The sequence below is a fragment of the Candoia aspera genome, chromosome 18, assembly GCF_035149785.1.
Source record: "Candoia aspera isolate rCanAsp1 chromosome 18, rCanAsp1.hap2, whole genome shotgun sequence".
Taxonomy (NCBI): Eukaryota; Metazoa; Chordata; class Lepidosauria; order Squamata; family Boidae; genus Candoia; species Candoia aspera.
The window spans coordinates 6,501,881-6,514,720 of record NC_086170.1 but is presented as its reverse complement, the minus strand read 5'-3'; the positions used below and the strand labels follow the sequence as shown (position 1 = coordinate 6,514,720).

Below are 12,840 nucleotides of genomic sequence, written 5' to 3'. Positions count from 1 at the left end.
GGCTTAAAAGCATCACAGATGTGATTCCTCAGAGACACGATCCAGCAGCTGGTAAACATTTGCACCGAACCAACTTCTTTGAAACAACGTTCTCAGTCTGAGTAAGCTTTTGAAACCATGAGAACCCCTGATCTGCCCGAACAAGGAACCAAAAAACAGCAACATTAACAAGGCAGTAATGCCCAGGGATAGGTTCCAACACCACAATTTCTCTTTAGCGCACAAATCAGGCAGCAGGAAAAGGTCCCCCCCACACCATCAACCCTAAGTTCAATTGTAGTAACTCAACTGAGAATTTCTAAATTCTCCTTCCGAATCCTGGAGCTCCGGGACCACCAGCGCACAACAGAAACAAAGCGGCTTTTAACTGATAATCTAGCTTCACCCGCGATGCTGACATTCTCTGCTTCGTTAGATGCAGATGCATGGGTCATAAAATGGAAAAGTAAAAATTACAATGAGCTAATTTAAAGCGAGGAGACGAATCAGCAGCATAGTAATGATATGCTAGAAATAATCTCTGTAGGTCTTTTGCTTAACCTCCAAACCAGCTAAGGATGCCAACTATTTCAATTAAAATCAGTATTTTTTAAATTAATACATGTTTTTCATGTATTAAAGAACCCAATGGGAACTCAGACATGATTCATCACCTTCCCCTGAATAGATACTCGTAAAGGGGGCAAAAGCTTGTTTTTAACAGGTGCTTAAATACTGGTAGAATGAATTATGGTTGGGAGGAAGTTGAATTTCTTCTCTATTTTGGAGCAACATCTGGAGGCAAACACTCAACAGCGTGCAGCTGAATTCTTTTCTGTCCTGGAAATTATGGATTTCCATGCAAGCGTGCCCCCGTTCTCGGCTACAACTTTGTCATCTTCTTGTTCAGATTTAGGGAAGTGACTTACACCAACACCAATCTGTGCAGCTGGTTTAGCTCCAGATGTTTGGGAAGGCCATTTCAACAGACCAAACGGTGGGCGACGTGCTACTTTTATATGCTTCGTTTTCCTGTTTTTTTTCTGGATTTATTTTCCTGCGCTTGCTGTACCGGCTTATAATTTCTGTCAACGGTGCTCGTTTTAAATTCCTGCTACCTGTTTTGGATTCCGCTTCCGCGGGGAATGTAAGATAAAGGGTTTTATAGAAAGGGAGTTCGGTTTGCTCCAAGATACTGAGCACAGGTGAGACTGGAAGAGTTCAACCCTTTGAGGCCGATGAGGAACAGGAGCTACAAAAGAATATAGGATGCAACCATTCAGCGCTGACTCGTTTAGTCTGTATTAGCTAGTCTGTAAATTCGGGTTATAAAAGCATTAACCAAGCATTTCGAAGTCTTCCTTTCACAATACTGTCTAACCTTCGCCATCATCCCACAAGACAGAGACTGCAAGCAAAGGCAAGATGGTGCCAACCTACCATGGCAGAGGACTTAAAGTAGAGGCAAGCTTGCCAAGGGGAGGGGCCTTCTTAGGGCTTTGGATTCCTTTTTCCTGGGCAAACTGAGCCACGTGACTGATTCCCCAAAGTGGCATTCATTTTTGACTCTGCTTTCAACCACACCTGCCTGCACACCATCTCAGTAACGTTTCCACATCGTGAGGCAATGTCTGGTCAGCTTGACCAGACCAAAGATTTGTGATGCTCCAGCTTATCAGGTCAAAAGCACACCGCCGCCTTCCCTCTCCAGGGCCCTCAAAGGCCCAGTTATCATCAAAGACAGAATGTACTACAAAACAAACAACTTTACTGCAGCGTTATGCACATTTCAGGAAGAAATCCCCAGGCAATTTTTTTTCAAAAGACAAATAAAGTTATTTGCTGTCACTAAAAAAAGCTCACTTAACACACAGACTCTACGGAGCTAAATGCTGGGGTGAAACGATGCCACTGGAATTTGAACAATAAAAAAAGGAAAGTTATTCTCGTTCCACTGAGCCAAATGTGTGGTGGTGGCAGGACTGTAATTTTAGCATTCGTCTTAAAAAAAGAAAAAGTAAAAGAAGCGGGTATGGCAACATCTTTCCACAGTTTGAGAGCAAAGGAAACAAAATAAAAAAGCAAACTGAACCCCCAAAATTCTGCAATACTTTGCCCAAGCAGTCCAGGGAGCTAAATGCTGATTGTGTCTGTTTTTCATACTTTACTCTAGCCCAGTGATTTTCAACCTTGGCAACTCCAAGATGGGTGGACTTCACCTCCCAGAATTCCCCAGCCATCTTATGCTGGCTGGGGAATTCTGGGAGGTGAAGCCCACAGATCTTAGAGTAGCCAAGGTTGAGAAACACTGGTCTGGCCTCTCTCCCACGGATTTCTCCAGATCATACCTTGAGCGATCGCTCTTCCCTTGTTCAGCCTCAGTATTCAGACGACTTCCTCCTGGATTGCGATACAAAGAACAGAGAGAGCACCCCTTTCCCCCTCTTTGGGGGTGTGTGGCCGTCCTTCCCCCTTCCACCCAGAAAAGCAAAGAGCTGGGAGAGGAAGTCGCAGCAAGGAAGTTCTTTTTCAAACCAAGATCTCTCCTTTCTCCAGATGCTGGGAAAGACTACCTTGCCATCCAAGCGATGGCTGGTGACAGAAGGGGGGATCTACAGGGGCAAGGGATTCAAGAGCGTGACGTCCATTAAATGACAGCCCCCAATTCTGACCCTTTCCCGCTCCCGCTGGTTATTCTGAAGCCAAGTATTGGATTCCATTGGAACAATGCTACCTAGAGTAAAATCTCCTCCAAATTCAAGGAGGGGGTTCAATTTCTAGGTGATCCATCAGTCCCAGAGATCAACCCATGGATAAAGTATATCCAAACATGGCATTTGAACATTGTGACATCATGCCATTGGTGGCAACAGCCTATGCCAACGTTTTTAAAAAGGGATTTACGAAGGTGGGAGCTTCCTTTTACATCTCAAGGGACCACATAAACGCACTGCAAAGTTTCCTTGGAGGCATATAATGAAAAGCGGTACGGTACCTAAATACAGGTAGTCTTCATTTAGCAACCGCAATTGGTACTGGCAACTTGGTCATTAAGCGAAGTGGCCAGTAAGTGAAAAATCACGCAACTGCGACTATGCTTATGATTTTACTTCAGTTCTCCTTTGCTTCTTGCTACTTCCTTCAGTTCTTTCTCTTGCTTTGAGGACTTCTTGGTATGAGGTAAATAAGCAGGTGAAAATAAGAGCAGAGAGGTGCTGCGAAGGTCATAAACGCGAGTGGTCGCTAAACTGGTTTTAGCACTGTTGTAACTCTGAATGGCCATTAGACGAGGTAGTCACTAAGCAAGGACTACCTGTAGTGAGTATCCTACTTTGGATACATTATGCAAAGACCCAGCTCTCTGGAGAAGGCTCTAATGCTGGGAAAGGTGGAAGGAAAGAAAAGAGGATGACCAGCAGCAAGGTGGAGGGACTCGGTTACTGTAGCGATGGGGGCACCTCTGAAGGACCAGGTCAGGGATAAATCATTGTGGAGAAAATCTATGTGGCCACAAAGAGTTGGCATGGACTTGATGGCACATAATCAATCAATCAATCAATCAAATCATGAAAATACATCTTTTGTACTTGTTCAGTTGCAGCCACCTGGTTATTCCAACAATTTCTGATCAGGACAGCATCTTCTGTGGTTCATTCCCTCTTGTCACCAGAAACCCGGACCCCTGCCATCACTTCTTTAACGCCATCTCAAAGGATAACTACATTTGCCACCACGCAGTTTCACTCTCTCCCATCTTCTGGGCAATGAAAAAAAAAAAATGTCGACTTTCAAAAGCATCCACTTCCACTTTAATATTGAAGGGCAATAAAACCCCAGTCGTGTTTCTAAGAGTTACAGCGCTATGGGGATTATTTTCCCCCCCTTCCTTTCAAGCCTGAGAGAAGTGTCGCCTTTGAACAAAGCGGCACTTTTTAAATGCCCTTGCTTTTTCAGATCGTGTTGAAAGGTCCTGCTGAGCACAACCCAGTTCTCCAAATTACTGGTTTGAGCCAAGTGTTCCGATGCAAGCAATTTGATGAAGCAGCTGCAAGTCAGAAGGATTCTATGGGTATTAGCATGCAGGCGAGCACTCCAAATGCCCAATTTTAATTCAGATTTCTCTTGCTGACATGAATTCCCAATCCAGGAGAGATTCACGGAAACGGCCCAACTGAAGTTCAAAAGGGGTACCCAGCACGTTGCGGGTTTCGGCATTAGGGCCTTCCAGTTACAGGTGCTAACACATGCAAAGTACATATTTTCTATGGAGAGTGAGGGACCCCTCAAGAATTTACATTGCAAAGTAGAGTGGAGTTTTGTTTGCTTAGACTGGGATGAAGGCAGCTCTGCGGTGGTTTTTCACACCCAAAAAAGAGGGGAAGGAAGGACCGCAGTAGTAAAGGGGAGAGTTAATAACCCAAAAGACAGGGATGCTAAGGGAAGCATTCAGAAGAAAGGGAAGAAGGGCGAAAGAAAATGTAGACAGATGCAAGGGCCAAGCTTGTTCAAAATAACCAACCACAATTTGGATGGTAGGCCTCTTTGCTGCAAATAATCCCATGTGGGGGCCTATTACGGCAAGGCAAAAGTCAGGTAGAAGGCAAAAGTTGTGATTCAGCTTCTGAGTAAGGGATTCTGCTTCAGGTTGTTGGGTGGGAGCACCTGTCTAATTAAATTTGGATGCCTTCACTACTAGATGTGGTTTGGATAACAGGAGAATCCAAAACCCCCTTTTGGAAAACACAGCAAACACGCGATGCGCCCTATGGTCGGATAGTTTTATCACTTATTTATTTTAGATTCTTTTTTTATCCCTTTATTGTTTTTATGAACAACTCACGGCAGGGAAAACACCTAATACTCTCTTCTCCTCCTATTTTCCCCACAGGACTTCAACCACAATGGGTGTGTTTTTCGGGAGGGGTGAAGGTTTACAACTGATAAACAGACCACAGTAAAAACCAGACAGTTTAATAAGTATGTATTGCTTATTGACTTAAAACGACACACAACTGCCAGGTGGTTCAAATCTCTCTGCCATCTGAAAATGTTTTTGTGGCTCAACGTGACTCAGAAAAAAAGTCACCACTTGTTCAGACAGGGCAATTGTTCTATTGCAGCCATGAAATTATGAATATAAATCTGATGGATGGATGGATGTTTAAATGGTTTCACCATAGAATCTGGCTGTTAAAAATGATCTTGACTCAAATGAACCCTTCACATGCAACGGATAGAGAGAAGGGGCAATCAAGCCGCATTTCTAGCATTCAACCTAGAGTGCCCTGGTTTTTTGGGACAGACCACAGAAAGCATTAAGTCATGTCTGCCATTTTATGACAAATTACTGGTTAAGTGATTTCTGTCTTTGAGCCATACCTCATTCTGTCTTTCTTCAATGAGTTGGTGTAGCTAACATCTATAGGTCTACAGTTGGGCACCAACCCCAGAAGAAGAGAGAACATTTTCAAAGAAACACCCAAGTTCTCAACAGACTGCCATGTGCAGCCATCAGACTGGGCACTGCAGCATACTGGAACACAGCCGTGGCAAGCACACTTTGCTTCACTCACCCATAATTTAGAAATCAAGTCACCCCTTGAAAGGGAGGAACTTCAATGAGATATATGCGTACAATGCAGAAGCTTCAGGCAGGACCCAACATGGTGCTGCACTGGTCTTTTTACACTACACCTGTGTAACAGCCCTGCGGCTTGGGATAAGGAAGGAACTTTCTAATCCAAAGCATCTGGAAGGCACCATGTTGGGGAAAGACGCTGCATAGACTGCAAGTCCTCAAAAAGACAATTCCATGTTCCTTTTGAGTTGCATTTGGATGTACACTCAACAGTGGTGCTCTGCCTATTTAAAGTAACGCCCCTTCCCATGCAATGCACCCTTCCAAGAGATGCTGTGGGTTAGGGTAACTAGGAAACCAGTTGGCCTAGCGTGCTCTTCAACTGTTATGCACCAAGGCAACATCTATCCTTCCCTTGGGAAATTCCCAGCAGCACTGTCAACAGGCAGTATCCCTTCCTTTACAGGCTGGCTGTAGTTAGCTTTTCCAAATTTTTCCACAAGCGCAGTCCTCTAAACCAAGTTCCTCAGGATAAAAGGCAAGTGTTAACGTTGCATTTTTTAAACACACACACACACACACACACACACACACACAATCTTCATAGGTGCAGAACTTACTGTTCAGTACCTTGATCCCAAAGGCTTTCTTTGTCAACAGCTATCAACCCTCCAGTGAGCAAACTCTCCAATTAAATCCAAATGCCTCACTCCTGTTTACCATGGGCAAAGAGAAAAATAAGATGAAAAACAAGATGTAAATCCTCATACTGTACAGGCCTCTAGTTCTCTCTAGATAGATGAATAACCCCACAGTTTCTTTATCTTCTTTTTCAGAGCATCCTGTCTCATACACACATGTTCCAGTTTTTCACCCAGTCGTAAGCTTTAAGTGGTTTACACTGTAGTACAAATCCAGGTATTTTCTATCATGAACCACATTGCTAAATTGCCACTTCTTCCCATTAATAAAATTCCAGCTTTATCCAGCCCTGCTAGTAACTTTTCATAGGACACAAATTAAGTGAAATACTGAAACAATGAAGGTTTAAGAAGTCACTTAATAATATTAGAAGTTCAGGGAGAAAGGAAGGAGGACATGTAAGGGGCTTAATGAGGCAACAAGGGAGGGAATGGAAAGAAAACAATCCAAAATTTCCTAAGCATTTCTTCAGTCAAAGGAAAATCTGAATTGAATCTGTATGCAATGACACTAAAGTCGTATTAAGGGAGTCAAGTTAACCCATCATGTTATCCATGTTTTGGCTTTGGGCTAAATCGACTATACTGCCTGTTTGCCCTAGAAAAGAGCCCCAAAGCTGTGTGTGTGTGTGTGTGTGTGTACACACACAAAGATTTAGCATTTATGTTGCATTTTAACTCTTTCAAAGACTTCTCTAACCCTAACCCTAATTCTGTTAGCAACTATACGTCGTCAACTTTTAATATTTTCCCAAGCAAGGGACTTGCTTGTTGTTGCTTAAACTGTTTATTATTACACACAGAATGCACACAAAAGACTGAATGTCCATAAACTGAGGTCTGTTAGCTTTTTAACTACCGCATGCTCGGCTTCTTTATGATACAGACATTATTTTACTGGTTATTGGATTGATTAACGGCGTTACACCTAGAAAGGGTAAAGCAGAAATGGGTATACTGTGTGGCAAGCGAAGAGAACAGAACACAGATAAAACAGCATTATCTCCAACACAAGGCGATGACTAAGCATTTGATTAACATAAACTCGAAACCTTCGCTAACCCACTTATTGTAAAAATAAACACTTTTTTCTTGCTCGCCCCACTGCAAGTTTAAAAAAAAACAAAAAAACCTCAGAGGAAGGAAGCCTGCATGAAATTAACGCAAAAAAATAAAATAAAAAAATTTCACGATTCCTTTCCAGTTTTCATTAGTAATCAGAACGAAAAGGAAGCCACACCCTGAAGCTGTATACAGTTTCAGACCACATTAATCCAAGTCTTTTTGGTCTCACAGAAAAGACCACATAATATGGCCTGGACTTTCTCCCCATTCTTCCACTTGTTTTCGGCACGCGCTTATCACAATATCAAAAGCACAGCATTCAGAAAGGAAAATAGGGTGGAGTGCGACAAAGAAGCTAGGTGAACATCACATCAGCTTTTCCCAAGTCTGATGCTCTTCAGAGGTGATGGAGGGTATCTCTCCCTAATTACTTGGCCTTCATAAGACAATGGCTCTTAATGGGAGCGAGAGGCCAAATACCAGGCTAGAGACATCTATTGAGAATATACTAGACCAGCCTTTTTCAACCTTTTGACCCTGGAGGAACCCTTGAAATATTTTTCAGGCCTTGGGAAACCCCTGCGCATTCAGGGACAAATATAGGCCAGAAGTCACAAAATCATTCTATTCGTTTCACCGGTAGGCCTGTCTATAGGCATTAACGGTGTTCCTAAACTGAAAACAGAGAATGAAACTTACCTCTTTAATGTGAACTTGCCCCAAATTGGAAATAATTTTTAAAATAAATCATGATCTCCCAGGGAACCCCTAGCGACCTCTCATGGAACCTGAGGGTGCCACCGAACCCTGGCTGAGAAACCCTGTGCTAGAACAAAGAAACTAAGCCTACAGAGAAATGCCTTCTGACTTGCATAATCTTTAAAACATACGTGCGTGTACACCCTCTTTTGCACTCAAGGACCTAAAACGTAAGAGAAAACAGGAATAGCATCCAGCTAAGAAATAGGAAGTTCAATGGAAACACAAAAATGGTAGCCCTGCCTTGCCATTGAATCTGTACAGTTAAAAGGGATGTCGGGAGCAGGAATGGGTCTTTGTGCGCACTGCCCACCTCTAAATAGAAACCAATCATATACATTTGGATTTCAGAAGGTATGCCAAAGCATTCTCTGTAGAGATGTGTCTGGAAAGAATCATCTTATCAGCTAATGACATCATGAGGCTGGAAAGCAAATGCCAAAAGCGATACACTTCATTAAAATTTAAAAAAATGCACTGAAAGGCTCAAAAAAGTGGAAGCCATCTGTGACAAACTGCTTAGATCGACCACTTGGCTCCCAGCTGTGGCCCAGCAGCTGTCTAAACCTGAAGCAAGCATGGAATAATTTTTATTGAACCTGCATCAGTTTCAGAGTAAATCTGTACCTGTAAATATCAGCCACCTTCTAATATAACTTCCCAAGGTTTAGCCAAACTCTGCTCCCCTTTCAGACCTGTAAAGACCATCTCCTTAATGTCCGTCTGTCTTGCTGCACATTTTCTGACTATTTGGTCACGTAAGCATCGTAACATGTGATATCAATGCCATTTAGCATTTCACTAACGCACATCTATCATACACGCATTCGTGGGTGCTCACTTTGAGAATAAACACAATCTATTCATTGTAACTTACAAACAGATCTCAACCCAAGACTGGGTGAGTTTTATTCTTGCTGGGAGGTTGCACTTAAGTCTCTTTTTCCTGAAAGAAAGGGGGAAATAAGGGAACCCCAATTTTTGTTTCAAAATATAGCAGTCATTTACACAGGGAGGGAGGGAGGGAGGGAGAGAGCACACGCTGGAGTTCACTTTTCCTTTTGCCTTGAAATAACATCTTTAATGGAGAATCAATCTAGATCAGTGTTTTTCAAACTTGGCAACTTGAAGATGTGCGAACTTCAACTCCCAGAATTCCCCAGCCATCATGCTGGCTGAGGAACTCTGAGAGTTGAAGTCCACACATCTTAAAGTTGCCAAGTTTGAAAAACACTGATCTAGAGCATTGTTCTCATCCCTTATCATGTGCACTAGTTCATCTTCTGGCTAAGGAACATGGCAGACCAGGAGAATGGTTGGTCCGTCCTCTACAAATCTGCTGAGACAGAAAAGGAAAGGGGAAGGATAGCAGAAGTCCTCAGCAGGTGGTTGACCCAAACCAATTGTGGTTGAACTGGTCCTAAAGTTTCTTCTAACCCTAAAAGTTGAGTTGGGAGAACACTGCAGGACGCTATCTGTGGTTGGAAAAATATCCGGTGAAAAGCAGCAGATACACAAGATCAGGGAAGCAGAAAGAGAATGCGAACTGCAATCTACTTCATCAGTTGTGTGTGTTTATCTACACAACTCCACTGCACCAAGTGGATTTTGTAAACATAGCTTGCGTATGTTTGTTACTAAAAACCCTATTCCCCTTTGACAAAGACAAACTGGCACTTACTAACATTTGCAAATGGAAGTAGCATTTTAGTTGTAGTCCCAACAATGCAATTGAAGACATTTGCCATTTTGAAATGAGTTATGGAGACAAGTCAGAACATGTGTAATTTCCCCTCCCATGTATTATCCACCTACAGAGTACTACTACTGGGAAAACAGAGGTCATGATGGTGGGAAGATGTCTTTGTGTCATAAAATGCCAAAATGGCAAGAAGTCATGAAAATTATTTTGACTACTCTATAGTTTCCAGACACGCATACCTTTGAGACATTAAACAGTACAATGGCTCTTATGGGGCTCAGCAAGAATTTCTGGATGAGAATCTCTGAACTCCTTTTAAGGAGTGGAAGACCTACATTTTAACAATAGCTTCCTCGGAGGGTCACCGAAGGAGAAAGATCCAATGTTGAAGGTGGAAATCCAGGATTGTTCCTCTTCTTGGTCATCATGTATATATCCACAGCCCCACAATCTGAGACAGAAGAAAGGAAGCTAGAAAGTGTAACCTGGCCACGAATGACCTGGAAGAAAAGAGTCCAACTCTTCAGCCAATCTAAGATACCCCTCTGACTTCAGTGGGAAAAGCTTTTCTTTTTTGCAGTGATTAAGAGAACGCAAACATTTCTCCACCCCAATTTGTTGAGAGGGAAGTGTTCTGGAGCGTCCAAAGAGGTGAACCGGATTGCACTGCCAGGAGTCTTACCATTTACGGGAATGGCCCTGTTCTTGTAAGAAATGAAACATCCTGTGTTTATGCAACTGGTGGAAGTATTTTTGAAGGAAGGGGCAAGGCGCTGGAAGAGAGAGGTTTACACAAGGTTGAGTTGAAAAGCAGAGTTTTACCCTTTTATTGTATGTGCAAAAGATGAAGGCAGTTGGGCAACATTTGTGAAGAAAAAAGATGACATGTCCTACTAATGGGTTAAACCCATTACCCTAACAGTCCAATTTCCTTATTTCAGATTGGCCTTTTCGTGAAGGTTTAAACCAGAATTAGATGAGAATATGAAAAAGTGAATATGAAGACCCCCTTATTATTCAATGATTCCTACCCAGTTTTACAGGTTGCTCTCAAAACTCATCCCAAAACATTGGGACCGTATGAACAGAATAAAACATGAAAGGTCCATCACACAATGAGCTCAGGACCCTCACGCTAATTGGTGTAAAACCCATACCTATAATGAAAGACAAATCCAAATTAGATAGCGAACAATGTATTATCCTCCGCTGCTACCTTAAGGGCTCCTTGTCTTACATTCTTAGCCACATTCAATATTCCCAGGTTAGGAGAGATGGCCTCTTCAACCAAACCAAGAAGAGGGAAAGGAAGAAAAGCTTTAGTTTGCCTATCTGGCAAACCCTGCAAGCCACTTCCTGTTTAGAGCAGGTGTTTCCAACTGCTTAGCTTCCTGTCATGCAGAAGGCTTCTTGCACGTGTGAGCACGTGAAAGCAGAAGCAACTTGGTTTTGAGGGCTCTAGACTTTAAGTAGAAAACCATCAGCTTCTTACATCCTAAAATTATATAAAGTCCAAAGACGAAGGGAGATGGTGGGCTCCCCTTCCCCAGAGGAGCTCAGTGGAGGTGAAACCACCATCTGTCTAGGCCACTTTAACTGGGACTCCTTCACTGAGAAAGGCGTTGGCCACCAAGACTTAAAATGCTTCTCCTTAAAACTCTATGATCCTCTTCATTCATTCTCTGGAAACATCATTTTCTTGTTTTCATTTTGAATTTGATTAGCAATGAAATGCATATTGAGTTGAAGGGAGGGGAAATAGAGTTACCTAGCACTGAGTCATTCATGTTCTAACAGGTTGAATTATTTTCCACACAAAAAAGGAGTTAATCAGCACTGAAGCCATAAAAACTTAACTGGAATCAACAATGAGCAAAAAAAATACTTGGTGGGCACCAGATTGCAACTCCTAGGAACTACTGAGTACCCTGTTCTCAGGTTTTGGAGACTACACAATTCCTTAAAGAAGGCCAAACAAGTGTTAACATCTGCTTCCTATTTTCCCCAGAAACTTAAGCATAAAACAAGGTTAGGATACTTGATTGGCACTTATTTTACAGATCCCACATTTTAAAAAAAAAGATCAGACCAATTATTAATGTCAACATGATTGCGTAGCATGGCAGGAGAAGTTATTTTAAATTTAATAGATATACATGTTGATTCAGTAATTGTAAATGCCCCAAAGGGATTCATACTGGTTCTTATCAAGTGATGCTATGTGCTACCTTTTAAACAGAATTTAGTTCATATATTGATTTTGTTCTGGGAAACGAATTATTTTTTGTTGGTATGTTCTTTTGAATGTTACAGCTTTGATTTGGAAAACAGGACAGTGAAAATATACATGTGTTTATGATTTCACAAAAATAATACCATAAAGCTGGAAGGACACCCATTTTAGTCCATTTCATAATGATATGAAGAACTCATCTCCTCCTTTAATATTTGAACAAGAATTTTATTACTGAAGAGTCCCATCTGGTAGATGATTTAGACATTTGGAGTGTTTATACTCATTTAAATGCCTAATTTCCCTTGTATTCTCCAGTAAAATGACTAAAATGCTAACAATCACAACTGGTATTCGGGAAGCTGCAGGAGACTTACAGGTTTCAAACACCCCTGTTTTAAGCATCTGAGAAAGTAACAACCCACTCCCTCCCTAGAATTGTAAAAGGTAAAGAACACACTCCTGAGAAGGTAAAGTACAGATTTCACAAATAATTAAAGTTAGAAGTGATAAGTGCCAAACATACTGCCATAATAATAAAGCCAGGACTTAATAGCCTGCACTTAAAACGAAGGGTAAGAGATATATTTGCCTATAAACATTAAACAAAAGGTTGATCTTTGCCCCAACCCCTGACATCAGTTGTCAATTATAATTATAATGTTCTTCAGCTTCTGCACATCACCTTACATTCTAATTACTGTACAAGAAAGGGCCCAAATTGCCTCTATTCTTTCTATTATTCTATATTTACAGATGGCAGGACAGCTGTATTATTGGCAAAACCATGACAGATGTATCTACAGTTCCTCCAACTGGAAAA

The 12,840-nt window shown here is 41.9% G+C and overlaps 1 protein-coding gene across 5 annotated transcripts in view; it reads right to left on the bottom strand.

Moving 5' to 3' along the window:
- The window catches only part of GNB1 (G protein subunit beta 1), a 63,521-nt gene that overhangs the window by 25,968 nt on the left and 24,713 nt on the right, over positions 1-12,840 (bottom strand). For 2 of the 5 annotated variants that reach the window (XM_063317635.1, XM_063317632.1), the window contains exon 1: positions 6,178-6,200. The exons of 2 other annotated variants lie outside the window; for them this stretch is intronic. The gene's annotated coding sequence lies outside the window, so the exon portion shown is untranslated. Of the gene's footprint in view, positions 1-6,177; positions 6,201-12,840 lie in introns of those variants that run through there. One more of the 5 variants, XM_063317630.1, reaches the window with a different exon arrangement.